The 25,706-nt window shown below is 37.7% G+C and overlaps 1 protein-coding gene across 1 annotated transcript in view; it reads right to left on the bottom strand.

Annotated features, from left to right (window-relative positions):
* Positions 1–25,706, bottom strand: part of PDE4B (phosphodiesterase 4B) — a 341,369-nt gene that overhangs the window by 162,988 nt on the left and 152,675 nt on the right. The window lies entirely within an intron of this gene.

The following is a 25,706-nucleotide window of genomic DNA, read 5'->3' as shown; positions in this document are numbered from 1 at the left end:
CAAGTCTATTTCTACAGAGTCTAGGTATGGAATGGAGTAGGAATGTGGTACGTAAGCACTCTATGCAGCTGAAGCATAAATTCTAAAACCTGAGTGCTTTGTGTCACAAAAGCTGGGAAAGATGGGATTACTCAAAGACTTAGGAACACAGCAGATGGGCAGAGAGAAACAGAGGAAGGCCACAGTAGGCCCAATTGGTCTTTGAAACATTGGAAACACTTACAATCCTATCGCAGCATCTCTAAGAATCTTCATTAACCCTATAATACCTGCCTCTTTTTGCTTCATCTAGCACAGTGATGGCGAACCTTTTGAGCTTGGCGTGTCAGCATTTTGAAAAACCCTAACTTAACTCTGGTGCTGTGTCACATATAGAAATTTTTTGATATTTGCAACCATAGTAAAACAAAGATTTATATTTTTGATATTTATTTTATATATTTAAATGCCATTTAACAAAGAAAAATCAACCAAAAAAATGTGTCATAGGTTCGCCATCACTGTTCTAGCATGACTGTGGTCTTACCAAATATAAGGGGATTTAAACATATCTTTGTTATTTTATAAATTTTCCATGGCAAGCATATACTTCTTTTATAACCAGAAAACCATATTTTAAAAAATAGCTGTTTGCATGATGAGTGAGTACAAAGGTAAGATGCAGAACTCTAACACCAGCTATTTTCAATCACGTAGAAGAGTGGATCTTTATATCAGGTTCAATAAACAACAACTTCTACATCCAGGACTCACTAGAAAGGGGACATGGGGCTCACTGCAGAAGATTAGCCACTTGGTTTGCTCCTAAGTCTCCAGATTCAAATGAGCATTAGTGACATTAATAGTGTATTAATACAAAGGCGCTCACATTCTTCTTGCAAGTGAGCATTTTCTTGGAGCAGTCATGGACTTGGTCCAAAAAAGCTCTTTGCAGAGAAAATACTAAAAGCAGTGTGATTTCCTTGGCCCTCTCTCTCTATTTTGTTCAAGCACACTAACTTGCCAATTCAACAGAAACCTGTGCCTTCCTATCCCAGTGAGACAGCACTACGCTTGCTTTGAAGTTTACAGCAGTAGGGTCTTCTTCTTCTTCTTTTTTTTTTTCAAATTAAATGCTAGTGCATATTCAATACTTTCAGGATAAACCCCAACTTTCAGGGGTTCTACATTTTGTCTATGGGTTTTCTGTTTTGAGGTTTTGAAAGAAGAAATGAATTTATACAAAATATGAATTCCAAGTCTCAGATAGATTTTGAAGAAACCAAGGTTCTGGTTCTGTGTTCTTTCTCATCAACACACAGAAAAAGAGAAAAGGTGATTCTTCACTGTAGTTAAGGTGGCATAAATATAGAGTATTTCAATTTCATTTCCACTATGAGGAACACCATTCCTGAATATTCTACTGTAAAAAGCAACAAAGATGGGGTGTATCTCTGGCTGATTTTTTTACTCCCCTAACAGTAGGAAAGATTGCAGCTTGCTATGAAATATTACCATCTCTAAGTTCCTTTTCTTTTTTAGTTGGGTGAAGTGAGCTGATTTACCACTTATTATGGCCAAGAAAATGGCTCTAGATTAAGCATACAATTAGATACGGTCCCAGAAAACATAAAGAAAAAAAATACAAGCTTTTAAAAATCATTTTTCATTCCAAATCAAGATATCTAATTTAGGTCTTAAGTGGGAGAGTCACAAATCTATATGCTTCCAGCTCCATAAATAATAATTTACCAAGAATAATATTCCTATTTGCTGAATCCAACAGTGAGGGCAGCAAAACAAACTGATCCTGAATTCAATCTCTGAAATTTGACTTAGCAAAGTCTATTATTTGCCTGATTTCAGAGATCTATGGGTTTTGTTCCCTTTTTATTTTCTTTATCCTGCATTCCTGCTTAGTGTTCTTTGTTGTTGTTCTTTCTACTTTTCTACTTAGAGACAAACTTTCTTACCAATCCAGTATGATCTTTATCTAAAAGAGAAATATGACAGGGCAGAGTGCATCCACAATCTCCTTGAGTTCCCCTGGGGAACAACTGATGTTTTCTTTACAAGATGTGCTGGCCTCAGGGCCATGTTGCTCTGCAGAAGTCCTCCATGTCTGAAGTTTTGATAGAACTAGATTGGACATCAACCCTTCAGGGCTCCAGGCAGCATCTCCCTGAGAGTAACAAGTCTGAATCGTAGCACTGTAGACTGGTGATACAGGAAGGCCTTGCATAGCATTCTCTTATTTCAAACATGAAACAAGTAAGGTCCAGGAGAGCAACATGACTTACCTAAGGTTATCTCATTGGTGGCAGAGCTGACTCCAAACCTGTGCTTCCTGATTTCTAGTCCAGAATTCTTTCCCATATTATTTGGCCTTAGCAGGCTATAATCAATTTTCACTTTTAAAGCTACAATTTTATTTAAATTGGTTTCTCAAAAAGAAGCACATTCTCAGAGTTTTTAGCTTTCTGTCATTATCAAGCGATTAATATCACTCTTGGGAAGAAACTCAATAAAATGTTTTATCGAAGAGTTTCAGCCACTTCTTGCAGAAGTCTCTTAAGGCCACGAAACATATTAGTTTTGTAAATCACATTAACTAGCCAATTCTTACTGACAAAATAAGCAAGGGAGAAGGAGAACAGAAGGTGGGGGCAGGTAATGAATTTACCAAGAACCCAATAGTGCCAGGAGTCTTAGGAAGCAGGCAACATATTTCCCATTTTATAGAGGAAAACAGAGGTTAAAGAGGCTGAGTAATTTTCCCATGGATCTACTAATATGACAGCTAAGATCTCTCCTGAACCACTTTGGTTCTAAGCTTATGCTCTTTGAGTCAAATATTTGCAAATCAAGTACAAAGACAGGGGAGGATGCTCTTTCGAAAGATCCAACTATTATTTACAAACACTCCTTTTTAAGTCCCTTGCATAAAACTTTTCCCTATATAACTCCTTCAGCCCTTTGGCAATGTTCCCCATGGAAAAAGGTCAAGTGCTTAAAAGACTCCTTTTAGTCATGTTGCTAATAAATAAAGCAATGTTATTTAAACCTTTGGGGCTTTTGTCAGTCAAAGATATCACTGATTTTCTCTCCCACATAGGGAAATGTACACAAGGTCAAAGAAGCCCTGGAAAAACATAAATTTTTCAGAGTAGCTCTGTTCTCCTGGTTGCCAGGGGGACTTTTGATTGGCTCTTAGAGGTCACCTTGGTCACATTTGAGTTCATTTATCATTCTCAGATTGCTCATCAGAAGAAACTAAGCATTCAGCTCCAATTAGTAAGCTTTGTGCCATTGATTATTCATTTTAGGAAACTCATATTTAGACAATTTTTATAAGATACGCAATAAATGGATAACAGAAATGTTCCTGGAAAGATGAATAAAAATCAGTTTGTTTTAATTATTTTCAAAAATTCACTACTAATAATGACGTGTTAAAAATTAATAGTGATGACTCATAGTTCTATAAAGTTCAGTAGTCAAGCAAATATTTTCACATATATAATCTAATTTAATTCTTATAAATAACATTTCAGAAAAATTCAAATAATAAGTGAGTGCTAGTCTATGCTAAGCATTGAGTTAGGCCCTGGAGATACAAAAATAAATAAGAAATGGCCCTTGTCCTCAAGGAATTCACCATTTTTCTCATTATCATGGTATGTAACATAGTAGGTAAGTAAAGTTCAAAAATGAGAATATACTTATCCATTGAGTCCAGTCACATTCAGGACTGAAACTGGAGTTTGTTTGACTCCAAAACTTATTTTTGTCTTACTACATGAAACTCCTACTTAGCATGGGAGTAAAGGAAAGAGGACATAGATTTTATTTAAAAAAGCAATATCCCTTAATTTATTAGTTTTTAGTTTATGATATTTATAAATTGGGAATTTTTAAGGCATTGTGCACCCTTGTAGCCTCTCCTGCTATTAATATAATGCTTAGCCTTTCTAATGTTAAAAGAAAAAGTTTTCATCATATATTTGCTTAAATAGAAACTGAGTCGAAGTTATCATGTTCATGTATGATATTCAACTGAGCAATTCACTGAGTATAATAGCTAAATATGCTATTATATATTATCCTGGTTCTCACAACTGAGAAAAAGAAGCCTTGGGGAGAGTTCATATGTACAAAAAGAATTGGTGATTAAAGGGTTAGACAGAAAGAAATTATTAAGAAAGGTTCAAGGAATTTGGCTTTAGGATGAGAGCTGAAGAACATCTTGGTAACAGTCTTCATGCACATGAGTAGTTATTATACTAGCTGTTTTTTGTTTTTACCTCTAAGGATAGAAGAAAATGAATTCAAACTGCAGCCCTAGGGATTTAGGTTAGCTATGAAAAATGATTTGCTGACAGTGAGACTGTCAGTTACTAGAATAAGATACCAGGGGAAGCTGTGGAATCTCCCTTAAAAAACACAAAAAGATTCCTAATCTCTTTTTATAGTTCAAATGTGGCATGCCTCCAGGCAGAAAGGTGAACTAGATAACTTCTCACAGGTTCCTCTCAGCTCAGGGACTCTATCCCTGATGACTATAGCCACTGAAAGCATCTTTTCATGGTGAAAGCCAGCTTGATGCTGAAGTTAGCAACATGTTAGGTCTCCCTTCTACTTTGTTAATTGTTCCATATAAGCATTCCCTATAGATAATAATCTCAACTATGGTTTTTCTCCAAATGTCACCCAGAATCAATTTAAAGGTGCCTTGATCAACTTTTTTAAGCTTAAAAAGCCAAGTGTAGGGAATTGTTAATATTTCAAAATCTGCTGTGCACCTCACTCTTTATTTCCTTTTAATCCCAAACTATGAAGTACCCCGTTGAGATTGGCATTCTAAAGCGCTGAGATGATAATATCCACCTACAGTAACCCCACAGGCTTTCTCTCACCACATTAAGTTGTTACTGGGCTTTATAGGTTGATGAAGCAAACCAAGCACAGCAGATGCATACAAGGTATGGGATATGATGAATCTTAGATATCACTCCATCAAGTTCATTTATTTGACAGGCAAGAAATAGGCTTAGGCTGTTCGAGGAATTATGCAGGATCATACAGCTTAGTAAACTACAAAGTTGAGATTCGAATTCAAGTCTTTGGCTTTCTATACCATGATTGCTTTCTAAAACATAGTATTCATATTCAAAGACCCAAACCAAAGGTAAGTTAAAAAATCATGTTTCAAAATATATTGATGCTAAAAAACTAGACAAATAACTTGAAATTCCTTTCTTGTGGAAACATCTGCTCTTCTCTCTATACTGTGATAATGAAATCAGGTATCTTCCTGCCAGGACAGACCTTTACAACAGTCATTCCATTAAAATGTGACTGCCATATCCCAGCACTGTGCACAAGTAAAATCTATATTTTTAAAATGGATTTTTTAGATGCTAACTTGTCAATTTCCCATAATTGTTAAAAGTAGGCATGAGAGACAGAAAAAAAGGGTTAACCTTGACTTTACCAAGTGTTATTATCAATGTGACCTTCAGCAAGTTGCTTAAACTATTTGTTTTCCCATCTGCAAAATAATATTTACCTATATTGACCAAGATATATTAAATGCTTAGCACAGGCAAAGCAAACATTAAGTGCTCAGTAAACTGTAGGTGCTACTGTTATTGCTATTATTATTATACTAGTGGCCCAGTGCATGGATTTGTGCACACTGAAAGGAAATTAATTAGAAGAAATATTTTAATATCGCTATTCACCCTTTCTCTCTAATAAAAATGTCAGAGATGAAAGAAAATTAGTGAAATGTATATGGAAATAATATATAAATTGATTAGTAAATAAACAATAACAACAATATAACAAAGACATGATATAAAAACAACAAAAACATGATATAAAAACAACATTGATAAAAACAATGACTGATAAATTGATTAAACTTATTCTAATATCTCCCTGTATACCACATTAAGAGTAAGAACACTTTCAGAGTGCCTTGACTAATTTCCCTTGTGATGAAGTATTTACAACTTTAACGTCACATGCTTTTCGAACTTGAGAGAAAGCAACATATAACTGACCATGTCCGAAAACGGGTTCAGGTAGGAATATTCCTACTCTTTCCAGAGTTTGTCCTTGTGATTTATTAATAGTCATCGCAAATACTGGCATCACAGGAAACTGTCTTCGAATTAATTTAAATGGGAGGCCAGTGTCAAACCAGGACAGTTGTGCCAATAGTTGGTCTTCAGACATATTCTGTCAATGATGCTGCTTTCTTTCAGCTTCAGAATGTCAACAAAAACAACCAAATTCACGATTGACAATGACAGATAGAAACACACGTCTGGGATTGGCGCCAGCCAGAGCTTTATATGTATCATGCATACGCCAGTCAATGTTTATTTTTAGATTGCCAGTGCAAGTCATATGTACCAGCTGTCGGTTGGTTGGATGGACATATGGTCGGACACTTAGCCTTTTATATGTATAGATTCCCATGTACTTCAACACTCAGAAAGTTACCCTAAGAGATGTTGAGAGATACGGCTTTTCTATTAGGAATTTATACTAATAAAAGGGTAATATGCTAATTAAACTGGATAGACCAGACGTCTTTCAGATGTCCTTCCAGACAAAGCCACAGTGGCAGGGGCTGAGGCAGAGGCGGGTAGGGGTAATCAGGTCAGCAGGGGAGAGCAGTTAGGGGTGATCAGGCCAGCAGGGGAGAGAAGTTAGGGGGGATCAGGCAGGCAGGCAGCGGAGCAGTTAGGGATGATCAGGCAGGCAAGCAGAGGTGGTTAGGGGTGATCAGGCTGGCAGGCAGGTGAGCGGTTAGGAGCCAGCAGTCCCGAATTGTGAGAGGGATATCTGACTACCAGTTTAGGCTCGATCCCTGTGGGAAGTTGGACATCCCTGAGGAGTCCCGGATTGGAGAGGTTGTAGGCTGGGCTGAGGAAACCCCCCCTCCCAGTGCACAAATTTCATGCACCGGGCCTCTAGTAATACATAAAGGCACTCTTTCTGAGAGAAATAAAACTTTCCCCCAATGTCATGAAATCCTTGTCGCCAGTGTCAAAAGACAGTTTAACTGACATTTTCTGCATTTCCTGAGGACCTAATATGTATCAAAGGCTCTACTACATTTTATAGGTATAAAAATGAAGGCAGAATTGAAAGAAACAAAGAAACAGATAAATACATTATGTCAAAGAGATCATTAAGGGCAGTCTATGGGAGAGGATGGAAGAAAATGAGGAAGGGTGATGGGCAGAATTTGGAAAGGCTTGTCAGGAAATTTAATCACTTTGGTTGAATTTAAATTCTAAGCAACAAGACCATGGAGGTTCATAATCATGCAACTGTTTTTTTTTTTTTTTAAAAAACTGAAGTTTTATAGAGAAAAAGAAATCACTGATCCAATTGGTCACTTATCTGTCTCATCTTCACTCAGTTGAGCAGAAAGGACCACAAAATAAAAGTTTTAATAGGTCAATAGGAGAGAGAGAGAGAAAGAGAGAGAGAGAGAGAGAGAGAGAGAGAGAGAGAGAGCCATTTCAGACACCACTCCTGGTATGTGCACATCAGTATTTGCTGAGTAAGCCTTTTTCAGTAAATCTGAAATTTGTTGGGGTTGGGGTGGGCTGGTAATAGTAATCAATGTAAGATGGTCATTTTATTGTCCTTTTATTCTTGGTAACACAAATCCTCAAACATAACTATCCAGGTAATGTTCTCAATTCTCCACTTCAGCTTTCATGTGTACTCTCATTCTAACATGACAAAAGGCAGACACATAAAGGGAATCATTATCAAGGTCTTCTGAATTTCCATTGACTGGATAATAATCTAATTAGGCGGTGCACATTTGCCTGAATGTAATCTAAGATTCTTAATGTCTGCTCATTTTTAATTCCACTTGGTAAAAATATCTTAATTATAATATGACCCACAGATCAACACTAGAAATAAGCTCTGAGACTTGTTAATATTATATAGAAAAAGAACACTTATACTCTATGTAATAAATCACTCAGAGAAGATAATTAGATGTCTAAACTATTAAATGCTTAAGATGACATAGCTCATAAAATGTATCAATGTATAAGGCAGAATTGAATCCCACCTCCCTGAGGTTCTGGCAACCAGCACACTAGTTTTAGTAGCTATCCACACAATGTATACTATCTATTTTTCATCATGTATGTTGCATTAACATATAGGCAGAAACCACAGCAGCAAGAAGATAAAAAAAGATTATATAGCAAGGTATATTCCAAGCATCATTCCTTTGAAATAAACCTCTGAGATTTGAAATCACCTAATGAATAGAAACCTATTCAAGTCTGTTTTAAATTGATAAGTAAAATGGGAAATAATTTACCAGGTTAAATACTCTGTAACATTCATATTTTGTTAAAATAAAAATACATCAAAAAAAGATTCACAACTAATGAAAATATTTATGTAGCACTTGGTCTTTTGCTAAACATGTTTCCACACCTCATCATATTTGAGTTATGAAGTGCCAGGTGTAGTATTATTATAGTGCCTGAAGAAGGCAGGCTTTGGAGAGTCAGTGCACTTTTCGCTCACAGGCTCTGAGGTATGTTCTCTCCACAGACAATTTTCCAAGTCAGCACAGACTCCCCTCATTCAGAACCACCTGTCACTAAGTGCCATTAATGCCAGCGCTGCAGCATTTAGGTAATTTATCCTCTTATTTCCATTTGCTCTTTTATAGAATGAAAGACCTATGAAAGCAGGGAGTTTATCAGTCTGTGATTGTCACGTTCTTGTATCTAGAATAGTGCCTGAAACATAGCAGGCGCTCAGTAAGTACTTTTAAACCAATGAGTGAGTTCCTACAGCTCTGTGTTATGCTGCTTCTCAAACCTCCCCTCTAGATTATGGAGCTGGCTCATTGGCATCATGAGACAGATTTTCTTTCCTCTCATGTACCTTAACATGTGTTTAACGGATTTTACTAAAGTACACATTTAATGGTTTTACTTCCTAGCTTAAAGTATTTTTTAAAATGTCTCCTTATTATGTCAAAGTCCTTACCCTGGCATTTAAAGTCTGCCACTAATGGCCCTACCCGATGCTTCATTAGATCCCAGCCTTCAGTTTTACAGTAAGATCCTTTATATCATTCCTGTCATCCCTCAGATCTTCTTGCCTATTTGACTCCTTTCATGCAGGTCCCTTGGCCCACAAATAGCCACACAGACCATCTTTATCTATTGAAATGTCACCAGTCCTTCAATATTTATGTGAGATGCTACTTCACTCAAGATATACTGATCAGATGCCATCCCTTGTCTATTCTGCCTTGTAATATGTGGATGCGTGTCGAATCCCCAGTATTCAAAGGTTCCCTAAGGCCACCAACTGTGTCTTACTTCATTTTTACCCTAACACACCTACAACATGTAGTCACTGGTCAATACATATCTGCTAAGTTGAAGTGGTTCTGAAAGGTAAGTCATGGGGTTGAAAAATATCTACCTTGTTGGACATATGATAAAGAAAGCAGAGATGGAGATAAAGTTTCAAAAATCTGGGTTTGATCTGAGCTCTGCCTTTTACAAGATGAGAACCTCAGGCAAGATTTTTCCTTTTCTTTTTAACCTGCCTGAAGCTCAGTTTCCTCACCTATAAAACAATGAGAATTGCATCATCTACCTCACAGGGTTTCTATTGGACTCGAATGGGAAAATGAAAATAACGATGCTTTGTAAACTTTAAAGTGTTACAGGCTCCGTGGCGAAAATAACGATGCTTTGTAAACTTGAAAGTGGTACGAAGATTCAATTATTGTTGAATTACAAAATGTCAGAGAGCTTGTTGGATGAGCAGGAAATGAAAGCCACTTGGCAATTCGGAGTCTTTTCCTGCCTGCTGTTCCTGGTGGGGAATGAGGAAGGAGCTTGAACAAGAAGTAGAAGAAAGAGCATTCTCCTTCTGCCAGTAATCCCATTGCCCAGCAGATGAAAAATTACATCTGGACATATTTTCACATGAATGCTCAGCCAAGTCACTAAATAGCTATGTGACAGCAATGAGGAAAGATGCCCTATAATAAATTATTTTGCGATTTAGAGTTTATCATGTATTTCATTAAGCTGACAAAGCAGCTTTAAAAAAAATTTTTAAAAACCTTGCATTACTAAAGGTGCTTTTTTCCCCTCCTCTACTTCCTCCTGTGTATTTTCTCTTTGCTAAATTCATTTTAAACAGGAAAAAAAATAAACAACCTTGAGAGTTTGTCATCTCCCTTGGAAAATACTGTAATTCTACTCTGTGCTCCTATCATTGTCTGTGCGAGCCCCTCATTTAGAACTCAACACAAAAGGCTGCCTGTGAAAAGAAAAGAGGAGGAACTGGTGCCTGGAACCAGCTGGGGTGGTTTGTGCAGTCCTGTCGGGGAGAGCTGTTTCCCAGGCCGCTTTCTGCTTCAGATATTCCTGATCTTAGAGACAAGCTGGATGCAGGTTATGATATCTGAGAACCCTAGGCCAATGTGGCTCCTTGTGCTATAATCTGATTTTAGAAGAATTTACGCAATTCACATTCCTTATCGGAGGCTTTTCCACATTTCTGGATAGGTGATGACATTTTAATAATTTCTTTTTTTTAAGTGCAGGGAAGAAAAAAACATCTGCCCATTATCGGAGAGAATGTAACAGCTACCTCTTTGGAGTGAGGGCTGGGTTATGAATCAGTGTTTTTCTGTTTCTTCATTTCATTTATGTGCAGGTTTACTAGACACTCTGGACTGGTTTGAAACCTCCCAATGACGTCAATGGGCAGAGAAATTGGAGCAGCGGAGACAGCTGCAATGCACCAAGTCTACTGAGGTTTTATTCTTTTCTCCCAGGGTGACATCGGAGACAGATATTATCAATCAAGCCCTCCTGGCTCAGCACCAAATCAAAGGCACTTTATCATTCAAAGCAGTAAAAGCTGCAATTAGATGATCTGCTCAGCTTTTTCCCTAGGAATATCTTGCTCATGACAATTAATAATGCAATTAAAACTGAATTAAATAAGAGAACGCTTACTAAAATATTTAATGTAAATATGGGAGCTACTTCCTTTAATATTTCAGTTATAGAATTATTAAAGATCACTCTCTACATATATTTTGTATAAAAATTCAAAACAATTAAATTACTACCTTTTTTAAAAACACTAATAAAAGCCAAATGATAAACTTTAGCCAGTTTCCCAGAAACATCCAAATGTCCAGGAAAAAAATATAGGTACATATATAGCAAAGCTTTGCTATCATTTAGAAAAACAGTAAACAACAACAACAACAACAAATCCATTACAATTGACAATTGACAGAAACTAGTGCTCAGTGAATTAACATTCCTTTCAAAAACATTCTAAATAAAACTAAAAAGAAGAAAGAGCCAACTGCTTTTTTTGTTTCTTAAGCAGAACATATTGTTTAGTGACTTTTCAAGCCTCTCTTCTTAGTACTAATCTTGCTGTCATACAACAATTTATTGAAATCTGAAAAAAATGCACTTAATCTAATTATTTAGTTTAAATGTAAAGGTTTCTCTTCTGTCTCTTTAAATTCTCTCTCTCTCTCTCTCTCTCTCTCTCTCTCTCTCTCTCTCTTTCTCCCCCCTCTCTCTATCTCTCCCTTTTAAGAAGGAAATTTAAAACTAGTAAGGATACTCAAGGCTAATTACAGAAAATCTAGTAAACATCCTTAAAATGAATTTTCGTTTTCAAAGCTGCTAGGAGAACTCTGCATAGAACTGGCTCACCAGAGTGAAGAATACAGACTCGCTGCTATGTTGCCTCTCCTTGCCGTCTGCAGTGTTTGTTGGCAACAATGCTGGTGATAAAATGTTAAGAGGAAAAGAGAAAATTGAGGAGAAACATAAGAGAGAAACACTAATGCCAATCTCAAGGTTATGTGGCCAAACTGAATAGGATCCAAAGCCATTTAGTCTAGAAAGTCAAACTGGCCAGGAACAAGAAGTATAGAAAACAGTACTCTTCAGCCTTGCCTATTATCCATGGAGCATCATTCCCAGCTCACTCAATGTTATCACAGCAAGTAATATTACATATGATATGTAAATATCTAACTTAATAACAGACTCCAGAAATGTGAAAGGCCATGATGCAGACTTACTTTTTCAGTGAGGAAAGCAAGAGAACATGTTTAAATATTGGCACTAAAAGTTTAGGTTAGCTAGAATGACGAGTGCCTTGTCAATCAATCTGTTATGTTTACCCAAGGCAGGGTGTTGAAAGTGCTCTTTATTACTTGGATTTAAACAATAAGCCTCTATTACTTGGATTTAAACAATAAGCCTCTTTTTCCACTCTTCTATCCATTTAGTTGTGAAACAGACAAGTCATAGCTAAAGCTACCAACTATATTACACACTATCTACAAGGCTCAACTTCCTATTGTTGGCGCCAGCCCTAAATTTTCTCCCACCACTAGATTCACCATTCACTTCATTTATCATAATGGTAATAATATGGGCACTGAGGCCTGGTGGATGTGGGTTGGTATCCCAGCTCCATCTCTTGGTAGGTACATGTCTTTGAATGACTCAATCTGCAAAATAATAATGAATGAAATGACACATGAATAAACATCTTGTAGGCACTCTAACTGTGATAGGTATTATTTTTAGATACTTGCTTAAGAATGTGTATCGTTGTACTTCAGTACCAGTTCTATGCTAGGCAATGAGAAAACACACATACAGACCACACACACACGCACACATACACACAAAGAGAGAGAGAGAGAGAGAGAGAGAGAGAGAGAGAGAGAGAGAGCAAAATCCACAATTAACCAAGCTACATACTTGATCAACATTCTTGTCTCTCACATCTAATCACCCCAACCAGTACCAATAAAAGCAAAGTAGGGCCCTTTCATAGCTGTGGGAAATCTGCTTTATTAGTTAGTCATCTGCCAAACTTTGTGTCATAAACAAGCAAGTAAATGCCCAAGTGGGTACCTAGCCCCAAACATTCTATTTCCTTTACCATTCTTGAATTGGTTCCCTCTTTATATGGCCATAGGTGACCTGGTTTATGTCACTATCATCTCTTCCCTAGATTACTCCAACAGCTTCCTAAACACTTCCTTTGCTTTGAGTTTTATCTATAAGATCATCCTTTTTAATGATAAATCTGGCCATGTCACTCTGCTTAAAACCTACATGATACTACAAACCTTTTATGGAATAAGTCTCTGTTCCTTAGCCTCTCACAAGATTCCTATATGATATGCGGCTTGACTAATTTCCTCACTTTATCTTCTTGATGTGACCTTTACTACCCACCCATGTCACTCAGGTCCCTCAATTTGCTGTGCTGTTTCACGTTTTCACATACTTTCTGCCCTCTGCCTCCATCTCTACCTCCTGATTCCTGTGAACACATGCTTTTATTGTGACAGACACTTACCAGATGCAGTAAATGTATTTGCTCACCTGTCTGTTTCCTCCCTACTTGAATGTGAGCTCCTGAGGACTACATGTTGTTCATTTCCATTTTCCCTCGCTAGGCACAATTTGGCCTGCTGTTCTTGAAAAATACTAAATGAATCCATGGACAGTAGTATGTATAAATTCTACCTTACCACAGAGATGTTAGAAACTTTTCTGTGCAAGAGAGTTGGATCTTTCGAGGACCTCTTGGGTAGCCAGGACCTATTTCCTTCTCCCCAGAGCTTGTTTCAAATTGAGGACTAGACACTGGATTCTGGAGCCACAAGAAAGGCACTAGAAGTTCTAGAATCAGGTTCAGATAGACATATTTTAAATCCACACTTTCTGAAGGTTCCCAGGTCTTTTAAAGCACGTGTATAGCCTACCACTTGAAACAAATTGTAGTGATGCCAATGGTGAGAACTTACATCAACTCACGCAGGAAACTAGTTAATCATTTATTGACAATTGCATTTGCTTAAATGATCTGAGCAGCCTGGATCATTTATTCATTCATTCAGCAAATATTGACTGACAACTGGTGACCTCTTAAACATTGCAAATTCAATGGTGAGCAAAGAGGTTAGCTTATGTTCCCTGAGCATCTACTATATTTTTGATAGGAGAGCAACCCATGATGGAGGTCTTTTTTTGTCAATGGGTAGATCTCACTCTTCAGGCCATAATAGTGGATGCTCTTCTCCGGTAATTTCTGTTTCTATGTGCAGTCCCCACTCTCCATTGTATTCTGTGTTCTACCAAATCATGTGCAGTCCCACTTCTGTTCACAGATAAAAGAAAAGAGTCACTCTTCTTGAGCATGCACAGACACCTAGATAGTCTGGCATTGGCCATTCACTATTTGATGGTGCTATTAATACAATACACATGCTGGGTTAGTTCCCTGATAGGAAAACACCAACAAATCAGTGACTTGGAATTAATGAAAGCAGGATGTAAGGGGATCAAAGACGAAGGCTTATCCCAGGCCATCTCTCCAAAATCACTTGAACTCATGGAGATGTCTAAGTCCAAGTCACACAATTACAACTCAAACACATGCACACACAAACACACACACACTCATGCATCCTTCCGACAATTATTTATTGAGCACTTACTATGTGTTAGACACTTTTCTAAGCATTTAGGATATGTCCATTAACCAAACAGACAAAATTCCCTGGCCTCATGGAGTTCACATTCCAGCTCAGGATGGGAGGTAGCATACAAAAATAAACAATACACATAAGTCCTGGTCTAGACTTTATCTATCTTTCCCTGGACCAGTCATGCCTATTTCTGTCTCCATTCCTTTGTATTTGTTTTTTCCTTCTTTCTACCTGGAAACCTTCTTTTGCCATACTGAAAGACCAAGGTCAAATATCACCTCCTCTGTGAAGTCTATGCTAGCTCTTCATGGACCTTACGGAGCTTTGTCCATAGCTCTCCTATGGGATTTCTCAGATTGTCTTCTAATTACTAGTAACATGTTTCTGTTTTTCTCACTGGAAGAAAAGCTCCTCCTAGGTAGGAATCTAATCAGGACTAATTCTCAGTCAGTATGGTATCACCGGGGCCACCAAGTACAGAGCATACTAGCGTAATACCCTCAATGAATATTCAGTTAAAGAATGAATACAGTTTTAGTCTATCATAAAGAAAACAAAAATTAATTTTGAGGTTAGCTGTGATTAGAATGTTTCTTTGCACACCAAAGTTTGAATAATAAATTTAAGAAAAATTTTCTAGATATGGAACTATTTTATATGAAATAAAATAATATTGCTTTTCTAAAAGCTGACTCAGCAGGCACAGTAATTCAAAAGCTGACTTAATTAGTTGACACAAATAGCCTTGATAGAAATAATAATTTTATGACTTACCTTTTAAAATGCTTAATTTCACATGTGCTATAATTATTTGGATAAGTTGAAGAGTATAGTTAATATACTTACTTTCTTCAATTATCACAAGGAGATTAAATTACTGTATTTAAGAAGGAAGTCTTAGCCATCAAACTAATTTACTGTGATTGGCACAACAGACTTTGGTGAGCTGCGATTTAAGGCGGGGAATATTCAAAGAGTGGAAGTTTGCAGCTTTTAGACACTGCCTACACCTCACTGCAGTATTAGATTTGTGCTTTTGTAGGTGGGGCCTTCTCAAATGTTCTCTATCAGATTAGCTCTCTGCTTTGCCAGTGACCTCCAATCTTGGAATTTCTCTTCAGTGTGTCTTCAGCTTCCAGAATCTTGCCTTTGTTGATTCAACTATGTAATGAAAGAGGAAATTGCCTTTCTGACAGAGAGGAAGGTCTTAAGAGCAAGCTAACATCCCTTCCTGCAATCAACTCTTAGGGTAATTTTAGGTCTTAAACTGAGCTAATAGTCGGAGCCATCTGCCTTTAACCAGCTTAGGATACTGAATACTACATAGATTTTCATACTTCATAAAAATATGTATTCCTTCTTGGTCTTTAATTAAAAAACAAACAAACAAAAGAAAACCTTTGACCTGACTTTCAAGGAAATAATATCTTGAAATAAAGTTCATTTTTCTGCCCCAAATCTGAAGCAAGGACATTCACACTTTTCTTGCACACCCCTACCCCCGTAGTTTCATGCTGAGCCCAGCAAATAAAAATGTGATGATTTGATTGCTAGATTTCTCTGACGTAGTAGTGTGTGCTTGAGCAGGCTATATGCAGCTTCTTTAAATAGCATAGGAAGAAAGAAGCAATGTAATTCTTCAGATATTATATGCAATTTTCTCATCAAAGTGGGCTCACAGGCTTTCACCCAATACTTCTTGTGCTATGGCTAAAGTGTCAGGGGAAGGATAAAGTCCATAGCACTGAAAAAACATGAATATATTCTTGAAACTCCTGGGTGTTTATATTTCAGCTAAATAGATTTGTTGTTGATTGAAATAAGTTTTACTGCTGTCTGTACCTGTCAGTGACTATCAGTAAAAATAATGTATTGAATTTTTGCCAGTATTCAAGTTTTACTGTTGTTTATCTTCATTACAGAGACCTGATCTTAGGCACATTATTTTCTCAAGCTGGCTTGAGTAATGAAAGCAAAGAGCCTTCTTTGAGCTTAAAATAAAAGCATCCTTCTGCCCTGGCTGGTGTGGCTCCTCTGGGCATCGTCCCATGCAGGACAGGTTGCTGGGCTGATTCCTGGTCAGGGCTCATGCCTGGGTTGTGGGCTTGATCCCCAGGAGAGGGTGTGCAGGAGGCAGCCAATGTTGTGCTCTCACATGGACATGGATGTTTCTCCCTTCTCCTTTCCTCTCTCTAAAAATCAGTAAGCTATTCTTTTTTTTTTAAGAGTATCCTTCACAACAAAACTGCAAAGAGGATTGTAACCTAATGGTTGTCAAAGATTATCTTTTATACCATTTTGAACATTAGTTTCCATGCAGTGTTTAACGGTGACAAATGCAGTCGGTCAGGCTCTATAGATTTTCCATTATTTCAAAGAATAAACAAGTATTTACTGATTTCTAGAAACATTTACAATTCTGTAACTTAGCTTCTGATATGATTGGCATGGAAGGCAACATGGCTTTAGGTTAAGCCCATATCCCACTTACTAACCACACTACAGGTAGGTGTGCCTTGCTTTAGAGAATCAAGAAGTTCAACATAGATACATATAAAACAAATTGGTAAGTAATTTTACTATAAAAATAATTCTTCTCATCACTAGAGGATTTACCTTCGGGTTTCTTTAAAGTTTGGCTCCACTATGGCATTTAAGTGGTTGTTTACATATAATTAATTGATGTGGGTGAAAATGTAGAGCTTTTATTTTTTCACCTGAATTCACTGATAGCTATAGTTCAATAGAAAGAAAATACAAGTAATGTAACAAAAACTATGTAAGTCAAATGAGTTCAACTGGAAAAAAATAAATTTGACTTGACACTTAAGGAGTTATATAAAAAGAGCTAAACCTTTATCAGGTAGAGGACTTAGAAGGATAATTAGGCAGGTTTCCACGCCTTAATTGTTCAACCCTAAAAACATTCTACCACCTAAAATTCAACAGTCTAATTGTGATGTTCCATTTTGATGGTTGTAAATTGCCATCTAAGAGTTGACCTGAGCCATTGGGTCCTCTCAGAGATTCTAAACACATATAGACTCATGTGGATTTAGCAACATTTGCCTGAAGTTTGTCCTCAAAAAATAGAATACAACTCTACTTTTATGGAAGCCCCTTTATTTCCATAGAAAACAGCTTAACCAGTCTCTTCCTCCAGGTTGACCCGACACATTGGCTATGTCCTTCCCTGCTGTAAGCCCATTAGAGCTTTCAGGATAAAGCTAATATATAGCCCGATGCATGAAATTCATGCAAGAGTAGGCCTTCCTTCCCCGGCTGCTGGCACCGGCTTCCTCTGGCACCTGGGACCCGGGATTCCCTCACAGCCCTGGCTTCATCTGGAAGGTCATCCAGAAGGATGTCCGGAAGGATGCCTGGTCTAATTAGCATATTATGCTTTTATTATAGATTATAGAAGCCTAAGCGACCGGTTGACTGGTCGCTATGTTGTGCACTGACCACCAGGGGGCAGACACTCAATGCAGGAGCTGTCCTCTGGTGGTCAGTGCGCTCCCACAGCGGGAGCGCCGCTCAGCTGACTGACTGGCACCAAATGCCAGGTTCATGGCAGGTGCAGCGGGACCAGGATGAGTGGGAGCGGCAAGCAAGAGTGGCAGGCGGCATTGGACTGCCGGTTTCGGCTGATCCCCACAGGCCATGCCAAGGGACCCCACTGGTGCACGAATCAATGCACCGGGCCTCTAGTCTATTATAAAAACTTATCTAGCTCTGTCTGCCCTTTTAGCATTGTCTGAGGCAATCATTTCCTTTCTTATGATCTGGAATGGCAACTGTTTTTTCCCCTAAAATGACTCTTGCTAAGCTGTGTTATGACTGGAAGGTTTTTCTTCTGATTCTCTGTCTATTTATGGCCTACTTATCCCATCAGAATTCTAATTATGGGTCACATCCTTTTTGCTCCAATTTGACATAGATGTAGCTAAAGCAGGCTTTGCACACATCTATGATTGTTTTAACACACTGATTTATAATTGTTGGTTTATTTGTAGATTTTTTTCTGTCTGATGGTTCAGAACTTTAGATCTCAGAAGCATAGCACAGTACTTAGTACATAGTAAGTGCTCAATAAATGTATGTTGGAAGTGTGAATGCATCAGCTGTTTTAATGGATAAGTAGAATTTTTTAAAAGTTTATTTAAATAGCATATCATCATTAAAAATCTTCTGGATTATCAGACAAAATGCTAACCAATTTATAATGTGAAGGTGATAAATCAAGCAGTAAAGAGACTAATATTTATTGACTTAATTCTTTGGATCAGGCACTGTGCTAAATATTGTACACCTCATTTAAACACCAAAATCAGACACATAACTATATTTTATTTCATATTTAATTCTTAATGTGAACTCAGTATTTACTGAGTGCTTCATATGTGCTAGTAACTATGTTAGGTGATTCAATTCACTTAATTTTCGCTACATTTCAAGGGAAGCATTATAACTCCATTTGTAAAGAAGAAAATTGGCGCTCAGACCTGAATAAGGTCGGACAGTTGGTGAAGAATGAAATAGGTTTCCCCATACCAATCTGGTTTTCTAGGCAGTGTTTATTTCACTGAAACATCACATTTCCCAAACTCTTTTCCAAAGGCCCATTAAGATAATAGTAAGTGTTTCAACCCTCAAAAAAGGTTTTAGCTTAGATAAGTTTAAAGTACCTTTTCCTTTTAAGTATAGCCTCTTTTGGGAAATTCACAATATTAGTTGATTCTCATAGTTGTGAAACCATCAAGAAACCTATTTTCCCATCTAACCAAGTATTTTCTAGTGTTAAGAAACCACTTCCTTTTTACATCTTCACAGACCACTAATGTTCTACTCCATAAAGTTCATGACTGCCTTCAATTGAAGTTCTATGAAAATGGGGTGAAGGGCTTGTTTTTGACCCAATTGTCTTTTGATTCCATTTTTGATCAGTAAAGTAAAAATTCTAGGTTCCTTTTTTTCTTCATGCCCCCTACATTTTCAATTGACCAAAGGAAAAAAAATGGTATCAGGAAAAACTGGTCTAATTTAAAAGAACTCATGATGCTCAAAGTGAAGAGTAAGAGTGCTTTGCTTTTCTGATTTACTCAGCAACTCCACCAAAAGTAGTTGTTGAATGTACTGTCTGAAGCTTGGGCTAGGCACTGTGCAAAATAACCATGCCAGCCATAATTTCTGCCCTCTAAGAAGCCTTGGCATTCAGAGCAGTTGGAAAATTAAATAATTCCCAAACAAATAATGCCTACGCTTAAAATGCAAGTGTGTATCCCTCTGTTTTGATGGACATGTAATATGGGACTACGAGATGACACAGAGCAAATCAGTGAAAATCACACAAATCATTGCGTGGTTCTAGCTTGGGGCACCCCTTCTCTCTCTCCCACCCACAATTCCTTGTTTCTTACTGTTTTAACTCTCAAAAGGAAGACACAGTTCTTAGGAAATAGAAATATTAAAACAATGCAAAGTAATTTACTTCTCTCCCATAGTCTAAACAACAAGATTTAAAAAATACTCAACTATTCGTTAGGCACATAAGATATACATATATGAGAGTAGTTAAAAAATTTTCCAATTTGTAGTAATGGCTCATTACCTTGTGTTTCTTTTTGTAAGAGTCTGATTGAGAAATGCTTTTCAAAAATACTTTTATTTTAATATTCTAGAGGAGGAAAATAAAAATCATTCACAAATTTTATCCTGCCCTGAGGAAACAGAGACTTTGTTCTTGCAGAAAAACTCCACTCAATTCACTACCTATTCTTCTAACTTAAAAAAGGATAATGTAGAGAACTTTTAATTTTTGAATGTACTCAAAGTAGTTTTCCTAAAAGTCATATAATTTTACAAAGCATCACAGGTTCCCCAGTATAACAGGTTCCCCAGTATTTTTACTTATTTTTAATTTCTTATTATTCAATGATTTTAAATAAGAAAGTGTCCCAGCTCTATTCCCGGACTGCCAGATAAAGTTTGCTCTTCATAGTATTACCAGCACCTACCAGATCCATGAATGTCGCCGGGGAGGAGGCAAATCAGCGACGCGCAACATCCTAAAGAGCTGGTGCTCTCTCAGGATCTCAACACTCAGAAACTCAGCTCATTTTCATCCATTTCCCTGTGTTCTTGCTGCCACATAGTTATTGCTTAGCTCGTTGTCCTTTCATTTGTCTTTCCGATGGCATGCCACTTCCCATGGCAGAGTAGATATCATTTTCGATACGCATACAAATGACTTAGCATTCACCTATAAGCAGTCAACTGGAACATCATCAGTAGTTTCCTTTAGATATCAAATGAGGAAATCGATCTGCAGTCAAATTTGAATGATAGCTTCCCATGGTGTGTGCAACATTTCTTCCGATTTACTTTAGAAAAGGAAAGTATTTGAGTGTCCAAAATTGCTGAAAAATCTCCCTGTAAACAGCAACCTCTGTTTCCTCTCTCATTTTGCCTTTTTTCTTCCATGCCTGGTGATATGTCAGCATGTTTCCGGGTTTTCATTTCACCAAAGGAGTGATCAGATTAATCAAAGAAATTCTCTCCCTTTCTACCTTTTACACTGCATCTGGAGCTAGCAAACCTCCTATCTGGCTCCTTCTGCATTGTTTAGCCCATTCAGAGCGCGATGAAAGCACACCTAATGCATGGGGTCAGATTTCCTGAATGACATGTGTTAGACCACAACAAAGGGGAAAAGCCTGGAGAGATTATAAGTCCTTTTCATTGCAGGAGATTACAGAGCAAAGCAAATGTCTATGTTACACAAAGAAATAACAGTGTGACTGGAATAACAAATTCAACTTTGTCCAGGTTTGGGACCAACACCCCTGACTGCTCTAAGCATGCTGGTGTGTGTTTAAACTTTCACCCCAGCCCAGGAAGACAACAATAGCCATTGACGGCTACTGGGATCATCATTAATACAGCACAGCAGTAATAGGTTCAAAGACTCCCAGATCCCTTAAAAACTAAAGGCATCTCCCAGAGTGACAAGTTATACCCCAAAGACATTCAGCAGAGAGGACAAGGGTCTCAGCATTCTGGATCTATGGGCAGAATATGATCAATGCTATGGTTCGCATTGACAAACACTGGTTTACAATCAAATTTTAATGGGATGTGTGCTCCTAGAAGGGACAGCTGATTCTTTATTTCAGATTTGCCTCCACATTTCAACTTCCCAAACCTCACAATGTCTCAGAGAAGATAATCTTAGGAGAGGACTCATTTTATGCAATGGCAGCAGCAGGTATAAAAATATATTTATATAGGTTCACAGACCATCAAAACTTAGACATGCCGAAACCAGTTTGGCTCAGTGGATAGAGCGTCGGCCTGCGGACTGAAAGGTCCCAGGTTCGATTCCGGTTAAGGGCATGTACCTGGGTTGTGGGCACATCCCCAGTTGGAGATGTGCAGGAGGCAGCTGATTGATGTTTCTCTTTCATTGATGTTTCTAACTCTCTATCTCTCTCCCTTCCTCTCTGTAAAAAATCAATAAAATATATTAAAAAAAAAACTTAGACATGAAAACCAACTTTCTAATGTCCTCTCTCCTGTGTCCTTGACCCCTACAGTCTATTTTCAAGATAGCAGCCAGAGTAATTCTGCGAAAACCTAACTCAGGTCACATCATTCACCAGCTGAACACCTTCCAATTGGTCCCCGTTTCATTCAGAGTGAGAGCGAAAATCCTTACCGTGGTCTGTGAGGCCCTAGATAGAGTCCCCACCATCTCCCTAAACTCACTGCTCACTAGCTTTCCCCTTCCTCACTCCATTTGAGCTGCACTGACCCTTTGTCATTTCTAGAACATGCCAGGCATGCTTCTACCTCAGGAATTTTTGAATGGGTATTCTCTGTGCTTAAAATGCTCTTCCCTAGTTCACTCCATGGCTCACTCCCATGGCCATTGCTCAAATGACCGCCCCCACTCCCGTACTCTCTTTACCTGGCTCTATTATTTATCACCTTCAACATGTATACTTTATTTATTTATTGTGTGTATTATCTGTGCCCTCCCATTAGCATGACGCCAAAAGAAACAAGATTCCTGTATTTTCCCCACTACTTTATTGTCAGTGCCACTTTAGAACCTAGCACAAAGCAGGTGCTCAATAAGTATTTATTGAAAAATTAATTAATAAATAAAGTAATAAAACAAATGCCAGTCTGCAGGCTTACAGCTAACATGAAAGAACATAGTTGGCCTAGATAATAGTTAAATAAAAGTTGATTCCATCAAAATAATATTTTGGGTCAGGGTGAATGTTCAAGGTAGTTCTCCCATAGGAAAATGCTTTATTTTTCTCTGGTGGTTTTCGGCAGCAAATATAATTGTTGAAAAGGACTAAACAGAGAAGAGAGACTCTTTGATGAATGTGGTTTATTTAATCCAATCAGACAGCAGATGGCTTTTGAGAATGCTAATAAAGGATTGTTTTTAGATTAGAAAGAAAACATAAAATTAGCAAAGGCTATCTGGGAAGTCCTGATAAGGGGAATTTTAAAGACGATACACATAACTAATTCACCATCACAATCACAGTAAGCCTAGGCTTTTACTCTTGGAAACAGAATAAAAGCCCCCTTATATTCTTTTTCAATCCCATGGGGTTATCAAAAAGCTTAAGTTCATTAAAAAATAATTTAATTGAGATATAATTCACATGCCATAAACTTCAACTTTATAAAATGTCCAATTCCCTAGTTATTAGTATATTTACACTTGTACAACCATCACCACTATCCAATTTTAGCACATTTTCATCATGCCTAAAAGAAACCCCATCTCCATTTATCCTTTCCCTAGCCCCTAGCAACTACTAACCTATTTTATGTCTCTACCGATTTACCTATTCTGAACATTGCATATAAATGGAATCATACAATGTGTGGCTTCTTTCACTTAACATAAAGTTTTCAAGATTCATTCACTTTACAGCATGTACCAGTATTTCATTACGTTCTGTAGCTGAAAAATATTCACTTTATAAATACATCAAATTTTGTTTATGTTGATTGCCATCTGAGTTATTTCATTTCGGGGGCCATTATGAATGAATAATGCTTCTCTGAACACTCACATACAAGTTTTTGTGTGGATGTATGTTTTCATTTTTCGGGGAGTAAAATTTTATTTTTCCTAGGAGTAAAATTTCTGGGTCATATCACAACTGTGTATTTCACATTTTGAGGAATAGACAAACTGTTTCCAAAGTGGCTGTATCATTTTACATCATCAACAATGTACAAGGGTTCTGATTTCCACATCCTCTTCAAAATTTATTATCTGTCCTTTACCTTTAAGCCATCTTAGTGGGTGTAAAGTGGTATCTCATTGTGGTTTTGATTTGAGATCCCTAATGATTAATGATGTTGAGCATATTTTCATGTGGTTATTGTCCCTTGTGTATCTTGTTAGAAGAAATGTCTATTCAAATCTTTTGCTCATTTTTAATTGGGTTATTTGGTTTCTTATAGTTGAGTTGTGGGAGTTCTTTATATATTTTGGAAATAACTCCCGTATTAGATGTATGATTTACAAGTATTTTCTCCCATTATAATGGCTACCTTTTCACTTTTTAATAGTGTCCTTAGAAACAGGAGAGGGTTTTTTTATTTTGTTTTTTAATCATAATGAAGCCCTAGGACACAGTTAGTAAGATAGAGTGGCTGTGCAGGGATTCAAATGAAAGTTAAACTAAGTCTGAGAAACACAGCTTGCTCAAGGTCACTCATTTAGCAGATCTCAAAATCAGAGCCAAACATAAGTCATCTGAATATTTTTCATGTGCAGCATGCTCTACTGTTCTACTGACTGTAACAGATATTATTGATCTCTTAATAAGAGCTAAACTACTGGTAGTAGAAATTCCTCAGCGTGGGAAAAACAGCCATACAAGTGAAATACATTACTTCAGATTTTTGCCTGCAAATGTTCTCCTTTGAAGTTATTTCTAAAGCATGACTTGTTGATGGAGTGAATACTGGCTTCCAGCTGAGAAGGCTGGGCAACATCAGGAATAATGGGGAGAGGAATGATGGCAGAGACTTGCATATTTTATAGACCAACACATCTCAAGATTTGTGCTTAAAGCTCACCTGGGGGGAAAGCAACAAGGAATAAATGTTATCTGAAAGCATAAAGACACATAGGCTGTCCATCAACAGCTAACAGCATGAAAGCCACCAAAACAACATCGCCAGAGCAGGCTGTTTCATTTAGTAATAAGTTACGCACCAGCGATGGGTGGAGATCTTTCGCAGGCTGGCTCTGAAAGTCTGAAGTATGATGGGCAACCAGACAGCCTGTAAGTACTTACACAGGGCAATACATTTTATATCATTACTAGAGGCCAATGCACGAAATTCATGCAAGGGGCTCGGCCCTCACAGCCATGGTGGCTTGCCTTGGCTCTCACAGCCCAGGCTTCATCTGGAAGGACGTCCGGTCTAATTAGCATATTACACTTTTATTATTATAGATTTTTAACCTCGCTAGTTTTAAATGACATTTAAAAAATTGTTTTGCTCAATCTCAGAGGGAAGGTAAGGGTGGGCGGGTGAGTGGGAAGAAGTCAACCAAAGAACTTATATGCATAACCATGGACACAGCAGACAATAGGGTGGTGGAGGCCTGGGGTGGGAGGTGGGGGTGGGCTATAAGGGATCAATGGGAGGAAAAAGGGGACTTTCAACAATAAAAATTTAAAAAATAAAAGAAATTTAAATAAAAAATATTTTGCTCAGGAACAATTTTACATGCTGAAATGTGACTTAATTAGAGTGTCCTATAATAAATGTGTCTCTGAACAAAATCATATGGGTTGAAGACTTTGAAGTTATTCCTAAGTCATCTATATATATAAAAGCCTAAGCAACCAAATGACCAAACGACCAAATGACTGGTCGTCCAGTCACTATGTGACACGCACTGACCACCAGGGGGTAGATGCTCAATGCAGGAGCTGCCCCCTGGTAGTCAGTGAGCTCCCAGAGCCAACCTCCTGTGGCCGGCCAACCTCCCCCTGGCCAGCAGGCCCGATTGGCCCCAATTGCCTCCACCCATGCACGAATTCGCGTACTGAGCTACTAATCTCCTTTATATGAGTATTTTTTTCGA

This window comes from Myotis lucifugus, unplaced genomic scaffold, assembly GCF_000147115.1.
Source record: "Myotis lucifugus unplaced genomic scaffold, Myoluc2.0 scaffold_63, whole genome shotgun sequence".
NCBI classification, from domain to species: Eukaryota; Metazoa; Chordata; class Mammalia; order Chiroptera; family Vespertilionidae; genus Myotis; species Myotis lucifugus.
This window is presented reverse-complemented; position numbering and strand designations above follow the sequence as displayed.